Source organism: Talpa occidentalis, unplaced genomic scaffold, assembly GCF_014898055.3.
Source record: "Talpa occidentalis isolate TD23 unplaced genomic scaffold, MPIMG_talOcc4v2.1 talOcc4.3, whole genome shotgun sequence".
In the NCBI taxonomy this organism is placed as follows: domain Eukaryota; kingdom Metazoa; phylum Chordata; class Mammalia; order Eulipotyphla; family Talpidae; genus Talpa; species Talpa occidentalis.
The window spans coordinates 46,551,084-46,565,669 of NW_023603184.1; positions in this window are offsets into that span (position 1 = coordinate 46,551,084).

The window sequence follows — 14,586 nt, forward strand, 5'->3', positions numbered from 1 at the left end:
GGCAGGGCACAATGGACTATGGTATGGTGGAAGATTATAAGTGTTTTTGTGGTGGGTGTGGTGTGATTACATACACGTGAAGAGGTATGAATCTATACACATAAAACATATACAGTTTTGTAAATCATTACCTCAATAAAAAATAATTCAATTAAAAATAAACTTTTAAAATGCTATTAACAGGGGGCCTCCCTGGTAGTGCAGGGGTTAGTCTCAGTGCTATCAAGCTATCACCAGGAACTGTGACAAGAGTTCAATCCCCAGCCTGGGAGCTAACCCATATATGTTGCAGCAGACCCCTCCAGTCTTGCCTGCTGCTCCCCGCAGCAGTGTATTTCGGTAGATCCGCCTATTCTGCTCCCCACTCGGCCTCTGGTGAATCCTCTCACATCCTGTAACTCTGGCCTACACCCAGTTCTTATATGCATAAATAAATAAATCTTTAAAAAAAATAAATAGGGCCTCCCCTGGTGGCACAGGCGGTTGAGCACAGTGCTGTGAAACTGTCCGCGGCCTCTGAAGTGCCGGATCAATCCCGGCCGGCGAGAATCCCACATGGCGCGGCCGACCTCTCCTGTCTCCACCCTGCTCTCCTCAGCAGTGTCTTTGGTCCATCTGCCTGTTCTGTTCTCCACTCTGTCTCTGGTGAATCCTCTCCCCCTCCCACGCATCTAGCCTGTACCCCGTTTCTTGTATAAATAAATAAATCTTTTTTTAAAAAATCTATTTCTTTAAAAAAAAAATAAATATAAATAAAAAATAAACACAATAACATTTCTCCTTGCTTCCATAGGGTATTTTTTTTAAACTCAGATACCACACTGTAAATAACCTCAAACTACCGTTTGGGGAAATCCTGTATTGCAGAAATTACAAGTAGGTACTCTGGTCAACAGATCAAGAAGGCAGATTTTCTGTTTACCACACTGTCTTAGCATTTTTTCTACCTTCTATACACTTGGCAGTGCAATATTATTGCCTCCTTTCTTATCTTCCAATAGGACTGAGTTTATTGAAAGAAATCAGTTTTGGACCCCAACTCAATGTGTAATACATGACAGCACCCTTAAAATACTTTACTTGTTCCATAACTAAGGGAAATATGAATTCTAAGTTGTTGGATCAAGGAAGGCTACATGGAAAAGGTAACATTTGAACTAGGTATATAAGAATCAACCAGGGAATTTTATTGGCTTAAAGAGAGAGCAAAATGATGGACATTTATAACTGACAGCAAAATATGCTGAGAAGTAAGAACCTAGATATGAGGACAGTGAGAGAAGTGTTCATTAATGTAAGGTCTGATGAGTCCAGTTGTTATTTAAGTGAGTCTTTAGTGTTTCAACTTTATTTAGTGGTCACAGGGAGATACTGAAAAGTTCTTAAGAAAGTGAGTGTTAGAATCGTGTTTTCACTAAGCCAAACCTCCAAATTATAGATCACTTTTTCATGATATATGTGATGAGCTAACAAACCATGCCTAAATAAATGTTTGGATATAATGTTTCCATACCTGGTAGACAAGGGTGTTAGGATTCCTGGTCATAATCAAGCTCCTGGATGGAAGAAGTGCTAACTCCTTGATCTTCTCTAAGAAACTGGGTATGTTCTTAGAGATAACTTGCACCCCTGGCAGGTTCCACAAGTATCACTGCAACAGAGCTCCAAATATCAGTCAGGCCTCCTGACTCTTTCTCAGAAAAACTATAGCTATTCTCCAGAAAGAAGCAACAGAATTATTAGCTTTAGCAGCAACTCAGACAGTGCTGGGAAAAAAATCTTTTTCAAATAGCCTGAAGCTCATGTTTCAGCTTCAAGTCCAGGCTGAGACCAGCTTCCTTTATTTGAGATTCTAAAGAAAAACTTTGTGTAACTTTTAACATAATTTCAAAATGATGTACCAGATCTGCCACTAAAAACTGATTCTGCTAAGAGGTCAATTCATGCCTAGTAACCAAGCAAGTAGAGAGTATCTACTATGTTCAGTCAATTTATACGTGATATTAATTTCATCATCCTTAACATATGTTAATCTTCATGAGAAATCGGTCAATTATAATATCTACTTTTGAGATGATGAAACCTAAATTCAAGGACATTAAGTAATTAGAGGAAGGTCACAGTCAATAAAGTTAATGTCAAATCCTGGCTGACTATATAAATATATATATTTTCTCCCCGTTACCTAGTTGTGTCTCTCTTTATATGACAGAAAGCAGATTACTAATGGAAGCACAAAAGAGGATAAGATGTCATCCTTATTCTGAAATTCTTCACAAACTACACAGAAAATGATACCTAAACAAAGAAGAACTAATTTAAGGACAAATATACAAATAAATAAAGTATTGTATAATTTTTTAAAAGATTTATTTTTATTTTTATACAAGAACTGGGGTACAGGCAATATGTACTGGAGGGTGAGAGGATTCACCAGAGACAGAGTGGGAAACAGAACAGGCAGACTGAAATACAATGCTGAGGGGAGCAGCAGGCAAGACAGGAGAGGTCTGCCCCACCATGTGGGTATCTCCGTGGCCAGTGGGATTGAACCAGCACTGCAGAGGCTGTGGACAGCCTCACAGCGCTGTGCGCAACCACCTGCGCCACCAGGGAGGCCCCTATATAATCTTTTTAAAAAAGAATAATTAGCTCTAGTCATAAGGATCTGGAAAGACCTTACAGAGGATAAAAGTTTGACATGGATTTTCATTAATGAACAGAATTTTGACCGATGGTTACTGAAGCGGTCACTAACTACTAGAATTATGAGTTGGAGCTGGGTTGTCAGATAGACCTGGGTCCAACAGAAATCTCAGAACCAATTCTAGATATCAAAATTTGTAAATAAATATCTAAAGAAATAATTCTTGAGCATAAAACATAAAACGATGTCTTGAAGGTAAAACTAAAAAAAGATAGCATTAGCATAGAATAGAAAATTAAAAATCAAATTAGCAAAACCAATGGCTGAATTTACAAAGAGTTTGAAAAAGCCAGCATAACAAAGTTTCTTCTGTTCTAGGAATGCAAAAATATCTAAATGGAATACACCTAATAAAATATTTGGAGAGAAAATATACCAGCTAAACACATGCAGAGTACAATTTTAATTAAACTAAGTATTCTTTTCCTTTTAACTCTCAACAAGTTAGGCATTGGACAAAATGCCCTTAAACAAATAAAATATATCTATTCAAACAAAACAAAACAAACAAGCAGCACACTCAAAGGTAAATGCTAAATACATCTCCTTTAAAAAACAAGGATATAAGAACAGCCACATTACTTATAGTAGCTAAGATATAGAAACAACCTAAATGCCCCAGAATAGATGAATCAATCAAGAAGAAGTGATGCATGTACACAATGGAATACTACTCAGCTGTCAAAAAAGATAAATTCATGCCAATTGGGGCAACATGGATGGAGCTGGAAGGTACTATTCTAACAAAAATGAGCCAGAGGATAAAGATAAATAACAGGTGGTTTCATGTAGATATGTAGAATCTCAACCAAACAAAGGATCAGACAAAGACAAACTGTAAGAATGACTCCTGAAAACAGACAGTGGATCTGAGACACTCAGGAGGGGAGGAAAGGGAGAAGGAGAGAGAGTCGTAGAGCAGGGGTGGAAGGGATCACAGTGAAGTGTGGTGGAGGACTGTGGGCACTTCGGGGGTGGGAAAACTAAGCTTATTACACCTGAGGGGAGATCTTATGAAAATTATTTACTGTGAAAATAATATGAATTTAAAAAAAAAAAAAAAAAGAAAGACAGGAAAGGAAGGGGAGGGAAGGAAAAGGAAAGGAAAGGGTAAGAAAGAAAGGAAAGAGGAGAGGAAAAAGGAGAGGAGAGGAGAGAAAAAAAGGAAAGAGGGAAAGAAAAGAAAACAAAAGAGAAAAGAGAAGAAAAGAGAAAAGAAAAGAGAAAAAAGAAAAGAAAAAAAAGAAAAGAAAAGAGAAGAGAAGAAAAGAAAAGAGAAAAGTTAATGGGGTGGGGGACATAACACAAGAGACCAATGATTTCCTTGAAATGGGGGTACACCTTGGACATCTGAGACCAACACAGACTTAATAGCTGAAATATAGGACAGTCATGCTTCAATGAAAGGAGTTAGGTGCAGAAAAGAACCTAGAGGCCTAAAGTCTGGGCAGGAGACACAGAATGCAGGGCTACTAGCACAGTCAGAGGACCTGAGGATGGGAGATTAGAAGCTGTGCAGAGGCACCCACTCTTGAAAGAGGGGAGATTCGTGCAGAGGAACTGGACACCCTCACACAAACTCGTTACCCAGTAAGGGAAGGAAAGGAGAAGGCACTCTAAACTGCAATTCCCCTTCCCCACATTTCAAGGTTCTTACTGACTTCATGTACTGACAATGCAGACTACAGTGCCTCAGGTCTAGGACCCCAGAGAGGAAGAATATTAGTGGTAGCACAAACACAAGTCACTTATTCCTCCTATAACCATAGTAACATCAGAAGCTTAAGCCCACTAGGTCCCTCCCCCACCCTGCTGACTCAGCAAGTGCAAAACAGATATCAGTTGCTAGGAGAGAAGCTTGCAAATGCTAAAAAATCTAATCAAATCAAACCACAACACCATCTACAGAAAATGTAAATGTAGCTCAACTCTCTAGGTATATTAACACAAAGAAATTTAAAGTAGTAAATGGGCAGACAAATATATAACATGACAGCACAGGCAACAAGGAAATATGACAATACAAGGGAGCACAACTCTCCAGCATGCAACCACAAATGTATGTAAGGTTGTATCTTACTATCAGATATTTCCAAAAGATAAATAAAACCAGAAGCTGGTACTTTAAAAAAATAATAAAATATATAGACAAACTTTTATCTAGACTTATAAAGAAAAGAGGGAGAAAAATCAGAAATAGAATCAGAAATAGAAATTCAGAATCAGAAATAGAAAAGGAGATATATACAATAGACATCTCAGAAATTCAGAGCACCATAAAACTATTACAAATATCACTATGCCAACAAATTGAAAAATCTGTTAGAAATGGACAAATTCTTAGATGCATACAGCCTTCCATAACCTTATCAGGAAGAAATAGAAAACCTGACCAGTTGAATTACGAGCAAGGAAATTGAAACACTAATCAAAAGTCTCCCCAAAACCAAAACTACATAACCAAACAGTTTCACTAGTGAATTCTATCAGGCCTTCAAAGATTAAGTAATATCAAACTCCTCAAAAAAAATTGAGAAAAAAGGAATACTATTAAACACATTTTATGAAGCCAACATTACCCTGATATTAAAAAACAAAGACACCACAAAAAAGAAAACTACCAACCAATTTTCCTAGTGAACATACATGCAAACATCCACAACAAAATTTTAACAAACCAAATTCAAAATGTATTAAAAGGACCATACATCATGACCAAGTGGGATTTATTCTGGGGATATAAACATGTTTCATCACTTCAAAATTAATCAGTTAATTAATGAACCACATCAACCAAAAAAATTAAGAATCATGTGAATATATCAATAGATGCTGAGAAAGCATTAGATAAGATTCAATATCCATTTATGATGAAGACCTCCCAAAAAATGGAGATAGGTGGAATATACCTCAACATAATAAATATCATATATAATAAAACCACAGTTAATATTATTCAAAATAATGGCAAAACTGAAAAATTTTCCACTAAGATCTAGTACAAGACTTTGAACACTATATTCACTTTGAACACTATTAAATATAATGTAGGAAGTCCTAGCTAGAGCAATTGGGCAAAAGGATATAAAAGAAATCCAAATTGGGAAAGAAAGAAAGCTATCATTATTTGTAAATACATGATAATCTAAATAGAAAACCCTAAAGACTTCATTAAAAAAAACTAAAATAATCCATTCCACAAAATGGCTAAAAAATTCAATACAAAATCAATATAAAAGTCAGTTGTGCTCCTATATGCAGCTAATGATTTGGAAGAGGATGAAATCAAGAAAACAATCCCATTTACAAATGCCTCAAAAAAAAAATCAAATACCTAGAATTAACTTAACAAAGAAGGTTAAGTATTTATACAATGAAATTATAAGGTACTGTTAAAAGAAATAGAACTAGACACAGATAAATGGAAAGATATTCCCTGTTTATAGGCAGGTAGAATTAATATAACTTAAATGTCCATCTTACTGAACACAATATAAAGATTCAATGCAGTCCCTATTAAAATTTCAATAAATTTCTTCAAAGAAATAGAACACATATTACTGAAACTCACATGGGAACTACAAAGAGGATTAATAGAGTAATCCTGACAAAATATAAAAATGATGGCATCACCTCCAAACTTCAAAGTACACTACAAAGTCATAATAATCAAAACAGTGTGATAATGAAACAACCAAAAAAAGACACACAGGCCAATGGACTAGAATGGAGAGTACAGAAATATACCCATACCTATATGGACAGTTATACTATGATAAAGGAGCCAAGGATATACATTTGCAAAAGGAAATATTCTTTAATAAGTGATGTTGGGAAAACTGGACTGCCACAGGTAAAAGAATGAAACTAGAGCATTACCTCACACGATAACCAACAGATAACTCAAAATGGATGAAAGACTTGGATGCAAGATTTGAAGACATAAAATACATAGAAGGAAACATAGGCAAAACCCTCAATGACAAGGGCTTCAGTTATGCCTTTGTGGATTTTTTTCCAGCAGCATGAAAAACAAAAGAAAATGTAAACAATTGGTACTACATCAAAATAAAACATTTCTGCACAGTGAAAGAAACTATCACTAACACAAAGATACCCTATGACAGTTCATGGGTGACTTGGTGGTGGGAATTTTATGGGGATTGTACCTGATAGGGGAAATCAAACATTATACAAACTTGAACAATAATGTCTGTCTATCTATCTATGTATATATGTGCATATATATATAATAATTTTCAAAAATGACCAGGGTAACACTGCTAAGAAAATATAAACAAAAATAAACAAAGACATCCTACTGAATGGGAGAAAATATTTGCACACCATACTGCTGACAAGGGGATAATAATAAGATATACAAAAACACATGCATCTCAACAAAAAGAAAACAAATAATTGTATCAAAAAATGGACAGAAGAGTTAAACATGTGCTTCTGCAAAGAAGATATGCAGATGCCCACAGGCACATGAAAAAATGTTCATCATCATTTATCACCAGGGAAATACAAATCAAAACCCCAATGAGACACCACTTCACAGAATAGCCCATATCAACAAAACTAGAAACATCATGTGTTGACAAGGATTTGCATAAAAAGAAACACTTCTACAATGTTGGTGTTAATGTAAAAGGGTCCCGCCCCATGGAAAGCAGTATAGAGATTTCTCAAAACATTAAAAGTAAATCTACTATATGATCCAGTAATTCCACTCCTAGGTATCAAAGAGGCATATGCACTCCTATGTTCTTTGAGGCACTATTTACAATAACCATGTTATGAAAGCAATCTAAGTGAACAAGAAGAGATAAGGGTATTAGGAAAATGTAGTATACATACAGAATCAATACTACTCAGCTGTAAAAAGTGATAAACTCTTACTTTTTGCAACAACATGGATGGAACCGGGGATTCTGATAAATGAAATAGATCAGAAAGAAAAAGACATACATGGATGGTATCACTAACATACAAAATATAGAGAGAAAAAATAAACCAAAGAAACAGATGAAACAAAAATCAATAACAAACCCTAAAACTCTGACTGTAGTACTGAGGTTACCAGATGGGGAGGGAGTGGGAGACCACTCTGGGAAGGAGTTACAATGGACTATGACTTTCATTTCCTTGATGATGGGTGTGATGTGGTAACATAGCCATGAGGGGTATGATACTATACTTCTAAATCTTATGTAATGTTGTAAACTAATGTTACCTCCTATAAAAAATTAGTTGATGACACTATAATTTAAAACATATCTTTGTATCAAAAGAAAACATGAATAAAAAGATGACCATAAACTTGCATAATATACTTATTTTAAAAATTTACTTTATCCAGAATATATTAGGGTTGAACCATATAAATTGTCACATTTAAGGTAAAAAATACTCAAATATTGGCAATTCATGTGATTGAATCTAATATAAAGAATTCCTTTGAATCGTTAAGAAAAAGCTAAGCAGGGAGTGTCATCATCAGGGCAGCAAAAGAATCCCTCATTTTTGCCCTCCTTCCTACCAACAGCAAATATTTAGCATCTATAAACAAAACAACAGTTATGGGATGTGTGGAATTCAGTGTCTTAAACCAAGGAAGCCTGGAGAATTCTCACCCACCTGTCCATGAAGTAATAGGCACATAGACCTCAATTCCGAGAGTTTACCTTGAAGTGACCTAAGCCAAATCTAGAGCCTCTCCAATGAGGACCAATGCCTGGAAAACACAGACTAAGACAATCACCCATGAAGGAGAATCTCTTTGGCAAAAATCCAGTTTCCAGAGACGATCCAGCATTCAATGGGGGGGTGGGGGTGGAATACAACTTTGTATGCACTAAAGTAAGAGGAACAGTTACACTTTATCCAGGTGACCCTCTCCCAAGAAGGCAAAGCATAGGATCAGGGAAAAAGGTCCTCAGCCTGTGGTTAGGAAGGTAGGCTTTTGAATGGGCACCTGCTTTTCCCAGCTCTGGAGTTTTCACCAGACAGAATCATTTCTTTCTCGTCCATCCAGAATATTGAATCAGAAGATCTATGACTGAGAAGCCCAAAGAGTGTAGGAGAAATCAGACAAAATTTTCAGAGGGCCCTATCACACATCGACCCTGCTATGTAGTGGGCCCTACCAAGAACCCCACAAATGAGCTGCTAGGAGATCCCCACCAATGGATTCCTCCACTGACCCAGACACTTCTATCTTCCCACTTGCCTCAAACACTCAGACACCCACTCAATCAGCTACCTGTGGGACCACTTGAAGGAGAGTTATAGGAGATGCAAGTGAGCACAAGCAGAAAGGTCAGAATCTGTGTAACAGGGAAAGACCACAAGCTTAGGCATAGCCTTGCCTTTGGGAAAACAAAAGAGAAACTTTCATCACTGGGCCTGGTACACTGCAAGATCCACAGAAGACATGTAAGCTTTAAAAATTCTATCACAAGAGGGAGCAACAAGCTTGGAATAGATATATCCATTGAAGGTCTGAGAAAACTCTTCAGAATTTCTGGCAAGGCAGATACTAGGTATTTCTATGGCAAAGATAGTAAACACTGGAGATGACTCCTAATTCAACGGACCATGAAGTATACAAGCAACATGATCACAAGATTCTTCCAGTAACTGAACCCGAAGTCAAAGAGACCTATAATTTACCTGATAAAGAATTCAAAACAGATGTTTTAAGGAAACTCAGTGAGCTACAAGATAACATAGACAATTTAATAAAATTAAGTGTATATAGAGGGCATATATATATTGAAATATATATATATATATATAAAGAGAGCGAGAGAGAAAGAGAGAGAGAGAGAGAGAGAGAGTATAATATCCCACTACATATATTACATATTATATTGGTTTGTCAGAAAAGTCATGACAGATTTTTCCTGTTTTTCAAGCAAAAATGCATCATTACTTTTCTAACAGTCCAATATATGGATTACGAAATATTCTTCCATGAAAAAGAAGGAAATCGTGCTATTTGCGACTTGGGGCATTTTGCTTAGTGAATTAAGTCAGAGGAAGAGAAATGATAATGTTATCGCTTATATGTGGGATCTAAAAGAACGAAACTCATAGAAACAGGAAGCAGTTACCAGGAGTTGGGAGGTGGGGGTAATGGGAGGATGCGCATCAGAGGGTCAAAGTTCTAGTTATACAATGAAAGAAGTTCTGGGGATCCATTCAATAATATAGGGCATGGGAGGTTATAGTTAATAATATTATATACTTGAAAGTTACTCAGAGAATAGAACTTAAATATTCTCACTACAAAAAAGAAATTGTAATTATGTGAAGTGATGGAGATATTTACTAGCACCATAGTGGAAATCGTTTTGCACATACAAGTTTGTCAAGTCAACATACTGTACAAGTTAAATTACATAATATTTTGTCAATTATATCTTAATAAAGTCCAAAAAATAAGCAGCTTTATATAAAAATGACCACAGATATAATCAGCATTTCACAGACATACAAGTTGCCAATCAACAATTGAATAAGTAAATCAGATTGAGGAAAATGTAAATTAAACCTGGAAATATGTGCAAGCTCACATCCATTAGATTAGCAGAAATTATGAAGTCTGGGCCTCCCTGGTGGCACAAAGGTTAAAGTCTCAGTGCTGTCAAACCATGGCCAGCCATTGGGGCCTGAATTTGATCCCAGCCAGGGAGCTGACCCAGCAGCATACCTCTCCTGTCTCCCCTGCTGTTCCCCTCAGCAGTGTGTTTCAGTCAATCCGCCTGTTCTGCTCCCCACTTTGTCTCTGGTGAATCCTCTCACCTACCCACTGCTAGCCCGTCTGGCTACCCCACTTCTTGGATGCATAAATAAAAATATTTAAAAAAAAGAATTCTTGCTGTAAATTATGAACTTTGATCTATTATATCATGAGCAGAAAAAAGTGATATAATGGAAAAGGAGCTGGCATTTATTTGAAGTCTATTATGTGCCAAGCAGTGTGCTTTAACATAAATTATTTACTTCAAACGTCACAGAATAGCCACATAGCATGTGTAGTTAACCCCATTTCATAAATAAAAAGTGAAATTGTTGTCCTACTATCCCACAAGAGAGACACAAGAGGGGGAATGAAAATATCAACTCTCTGACTACAAGTCTGATACTGCAGACCCCATGACTCTTCAATAAGACAAAGCCTCTTCTATTGTTGATACAACTGAAAAAGATGTGAGCAGACTACAGTGGTGTGATCTGGGCTAGTAAATAACATACATACACACACACACACACACACACACACACACACACATATGAGTTGGAATTGCAGAAACAACATAATGAAGATAGAGGTGGCATACTGGAAAAAAATAGTATCCCAGTCTTAAGGACCTTCCTAATTTCATACTGAAGAGTGAGAAAGAATTCTCTGTCCATTGCAGATACTCTTTTAAATGCTTTCCAGTTTTATAGGGAGCTATGAAAATATAATTATACTTATTAAAGTTGTAAACATAATATTAAAGTTATAATTCATTTCCAAGTGTAGGGTAAATGGTTTTCAGGCTTTTGTGCCCTCCCCACCATTAGGATTGCCCTGCCTGATGCGGTGCCTGCTTTTTTGTTACAGTATTATAAGTTATGTTACAACATGGCCCCAGTATTGAGATATTCACCAAGCCAAGTAGAGGCAGGAGAGAGAATTGGAGAAAGAATGACAGAAGAGAGAGAGAAGCCCAGAGTGAAGACTTGCTGGGGGCTTGGAGGCCCAGGGACCCCAGCAGCTTCTGAATAGGTTACTCCTTGTATTTTCTGACTAACATTTATTACTATTTAAACTTTATATTAATAAATAAACTTTATATTAGCAACATCATTTACATCTCTGCAATTCTACAAAAATTCAAAAGGATCAAGAAACAAATTTGTAGTGCTAGTTAATGTGAATAACTCTCTACCTTTGTTATCTCTTTAGAGAAAAAAATACTAAGCCTTATGCCAACAAAACTCAGACCTACAACACAAAGCATCAAATAGCAACTCAATAGAATAAGTCTATAGCTTAATTCATAGGAATCCATGTACATGTGCTAAATTAATCAGCCACTGTTCACCACACTAGGCTCTGATATGTTGTCTATTGTAAGTCACACCGCTTAATTACAGGCTGGGGAGATGGAGGGAAACCATGTAAATATTCACCTTTCCAAATTTAACAATAATCTCTATCTATCCATGTATTTTTCTTCAGTTACCTAGAACTCAAGTTTGGAGTTCAATTTTGGATTTTTCATCAACTGTGCTCGTGATAGTGTCCTTTTCAAGCCTTTGGAATTACCAGTGTTGTTTTCAGGCATACAAAAGTATATTGATGCTTCATTTGCATAGTTCTCATATTTTTATTCTCTTTCATAACTGAAAACCAGTTTTCTTGAGAGTCAGCCAACAACTTTTGAGAGAGAGAGCAGTTTGGCACCTAAATGACAGTCCTTCGAACATATAACTAAATTTTTATTTAGTTAAATTTTTATGATATAGTCTGAGAAATTTGGCAATTCCTATTTCTTTTCATTGCATTGCCTGGCATGTGTCAGTCATTCTTCTAGAAAGATGATAATTTTATTTTGGCATTACATCATAATGCATTATTTTCAGGCATTTAAATCAATAGGAATCCAAATTTAATCTAAAATTCAACTCCTATAATGATATTAACACAGATAAATACTTCAATTGAGTTAGCAACCAAGTAATTTAAGAGCCTTCATGTATAGACAAATTCATACATCTCAAGCAATGTAATAGTCCAGGAACTAATTCTTCTGCTTGGCAACTGAAAGAATTTTTTGTCTTCATTTTTTAGCTGCATCTCACTACAAAAACACTAATAATTAATGGGAAGTATCCAGTGACATTGTTGCCATTTATTAAGCGCTTACAACATGAAACACACTTTTTAACCCTGTGATAGAGGTGTTAAAGCTATATTATTAATAATAAGACTTAGGTCTAGAAAAGATGAAGGAATATCCCTGAGACCAACAAATACATCCTTCCACTAAAACTGTATCTCCAGTCTGAGACTACACATGAAACTCGTTTGTGGGTATGGGTTTAGTCTAAGTGGTAATCTTTCCTATTCAACCAGCAATAACAGATCAGTATTTTAGAATCAACCAGATTGCACCATATCAGTAATAGCTGGCCTACATCTTCTCACATATCTGCTGTAATCCATATAATCTGCCAAACTCTTTTTTATTTTATTTTTTATTTATTTGTTTGTTTGTTTATTTATTTATTTATAAGATTTATTTTATTATACAAAAACCAGGGTACAGGTCAGATGCACGAGAGGGTCAGAGGATTCACCAGAGACAGAGCAGGAACAAAACAGGCAGACTGACGAAATACACTGCTGAGAGGAGCAGGGGGCGAGACAGGAGAGGTCTGCCTCTCCATGTGGGATTCTCATCTGCCAGCTGGGAATTGAACCCGTGCTGCAGAGGCTGCGGACAGCTTCACAGCACTGTGCTCAACCACCTGTGCTGCCAGGGAGGCCCCATAATGCCATAATTTAGTTATAAAAAATAGCATTGTAATAAACATGGGTATGCAAATTTCCTTTCAAATAAATGTTATTAAATTTTTGGTTAGATGCCTAGGAATGGAATTACTGGGTCCAATGGCAGATACAATTTTTTATTTTTTTTTTTTACTACCAGAACATTACATAAGTTTATTTCAGATGTAACAGCAATGTTAAAATCAACAAGTTTTAATTCTTAACTGCACCAAGTAAACTTAGCCATTTAAGTATTTTTAAAGTTATTCCTTCCAAAAAACTGAGGGAGCTTTTCTTTTCCACCTGACAGATACAATTTTAATGCCAAACTCTTTTTTAGATTTGCTCTTCATGTATGTGTGTGTGTGTGTCTGTGTCTGTGTGTAAAAGAACTGGAGTTTAGGCTAGAGGATGGGGGGGAAACAAACAAACTAGATTCATATACAAAAACTAATTTTTGGATTAGTTTGGATTGAGATATGGATGTAAGATATCTTAATGGATTAAGATATGGATGTAAGAACTTAAGCTATAAAATACTTAAAAGATAGAGTATATACTACAAGACATTTATCATAAAGATATATTTGGAGATGCAATGGCGAAGGAAAGAAAAGTAAAAATAAATAATAGGGGCCATATCAAAATAATAAGCTTTTGTACCTTAAACAAAATCATTACAAAAACAAAAAGGCAACTTACAAATAGGGAGAAGATATTTGTACATCATACATCCAACTAGGGATTAATTTCCAAAATATACAAAGTACTTATACAACAACCAATAAATAAATAAATAAATAAATAAATAAAATCAGACAACCCAATAAAAATAGGCAAAGACCTAAATAAACACTTTACTACAGAAGATATTTAGATGTCCCACAGGCACAGAAAAAATTGTCCAATATCACTTATTATAAGTGAAATGCAATTCAAACCACAATGAAGTATCACCTCACCCTTGTGATTATGGCCCATATCAAAAAAAATTTCAAAAATCTATGTTTTTGGGGATGTGGAGAAAAAAGAACCCTTGCACACTGCTGGGAATGTAAACTAGTCCAACCCCCATGGAAAACACTATAGAGATTTTTCAAAACATTAAAAATATATCTACCGTATGATCCAGCAATTCCACTCCTAGTGTTACAGGGTAGCCCCGATATATAATGGGTCACCTGGCTGTGGGTCCTCACCCACTCACTTAAAAGGGACTTATTAATACTCCACTGCAGGCACACACAAAAGGTTGATACAAGGTTTATTTACAAGGGAAGGGGAGATGAGGAAATGTACAACTCAGGAAGAAAAGAGGGAGTTA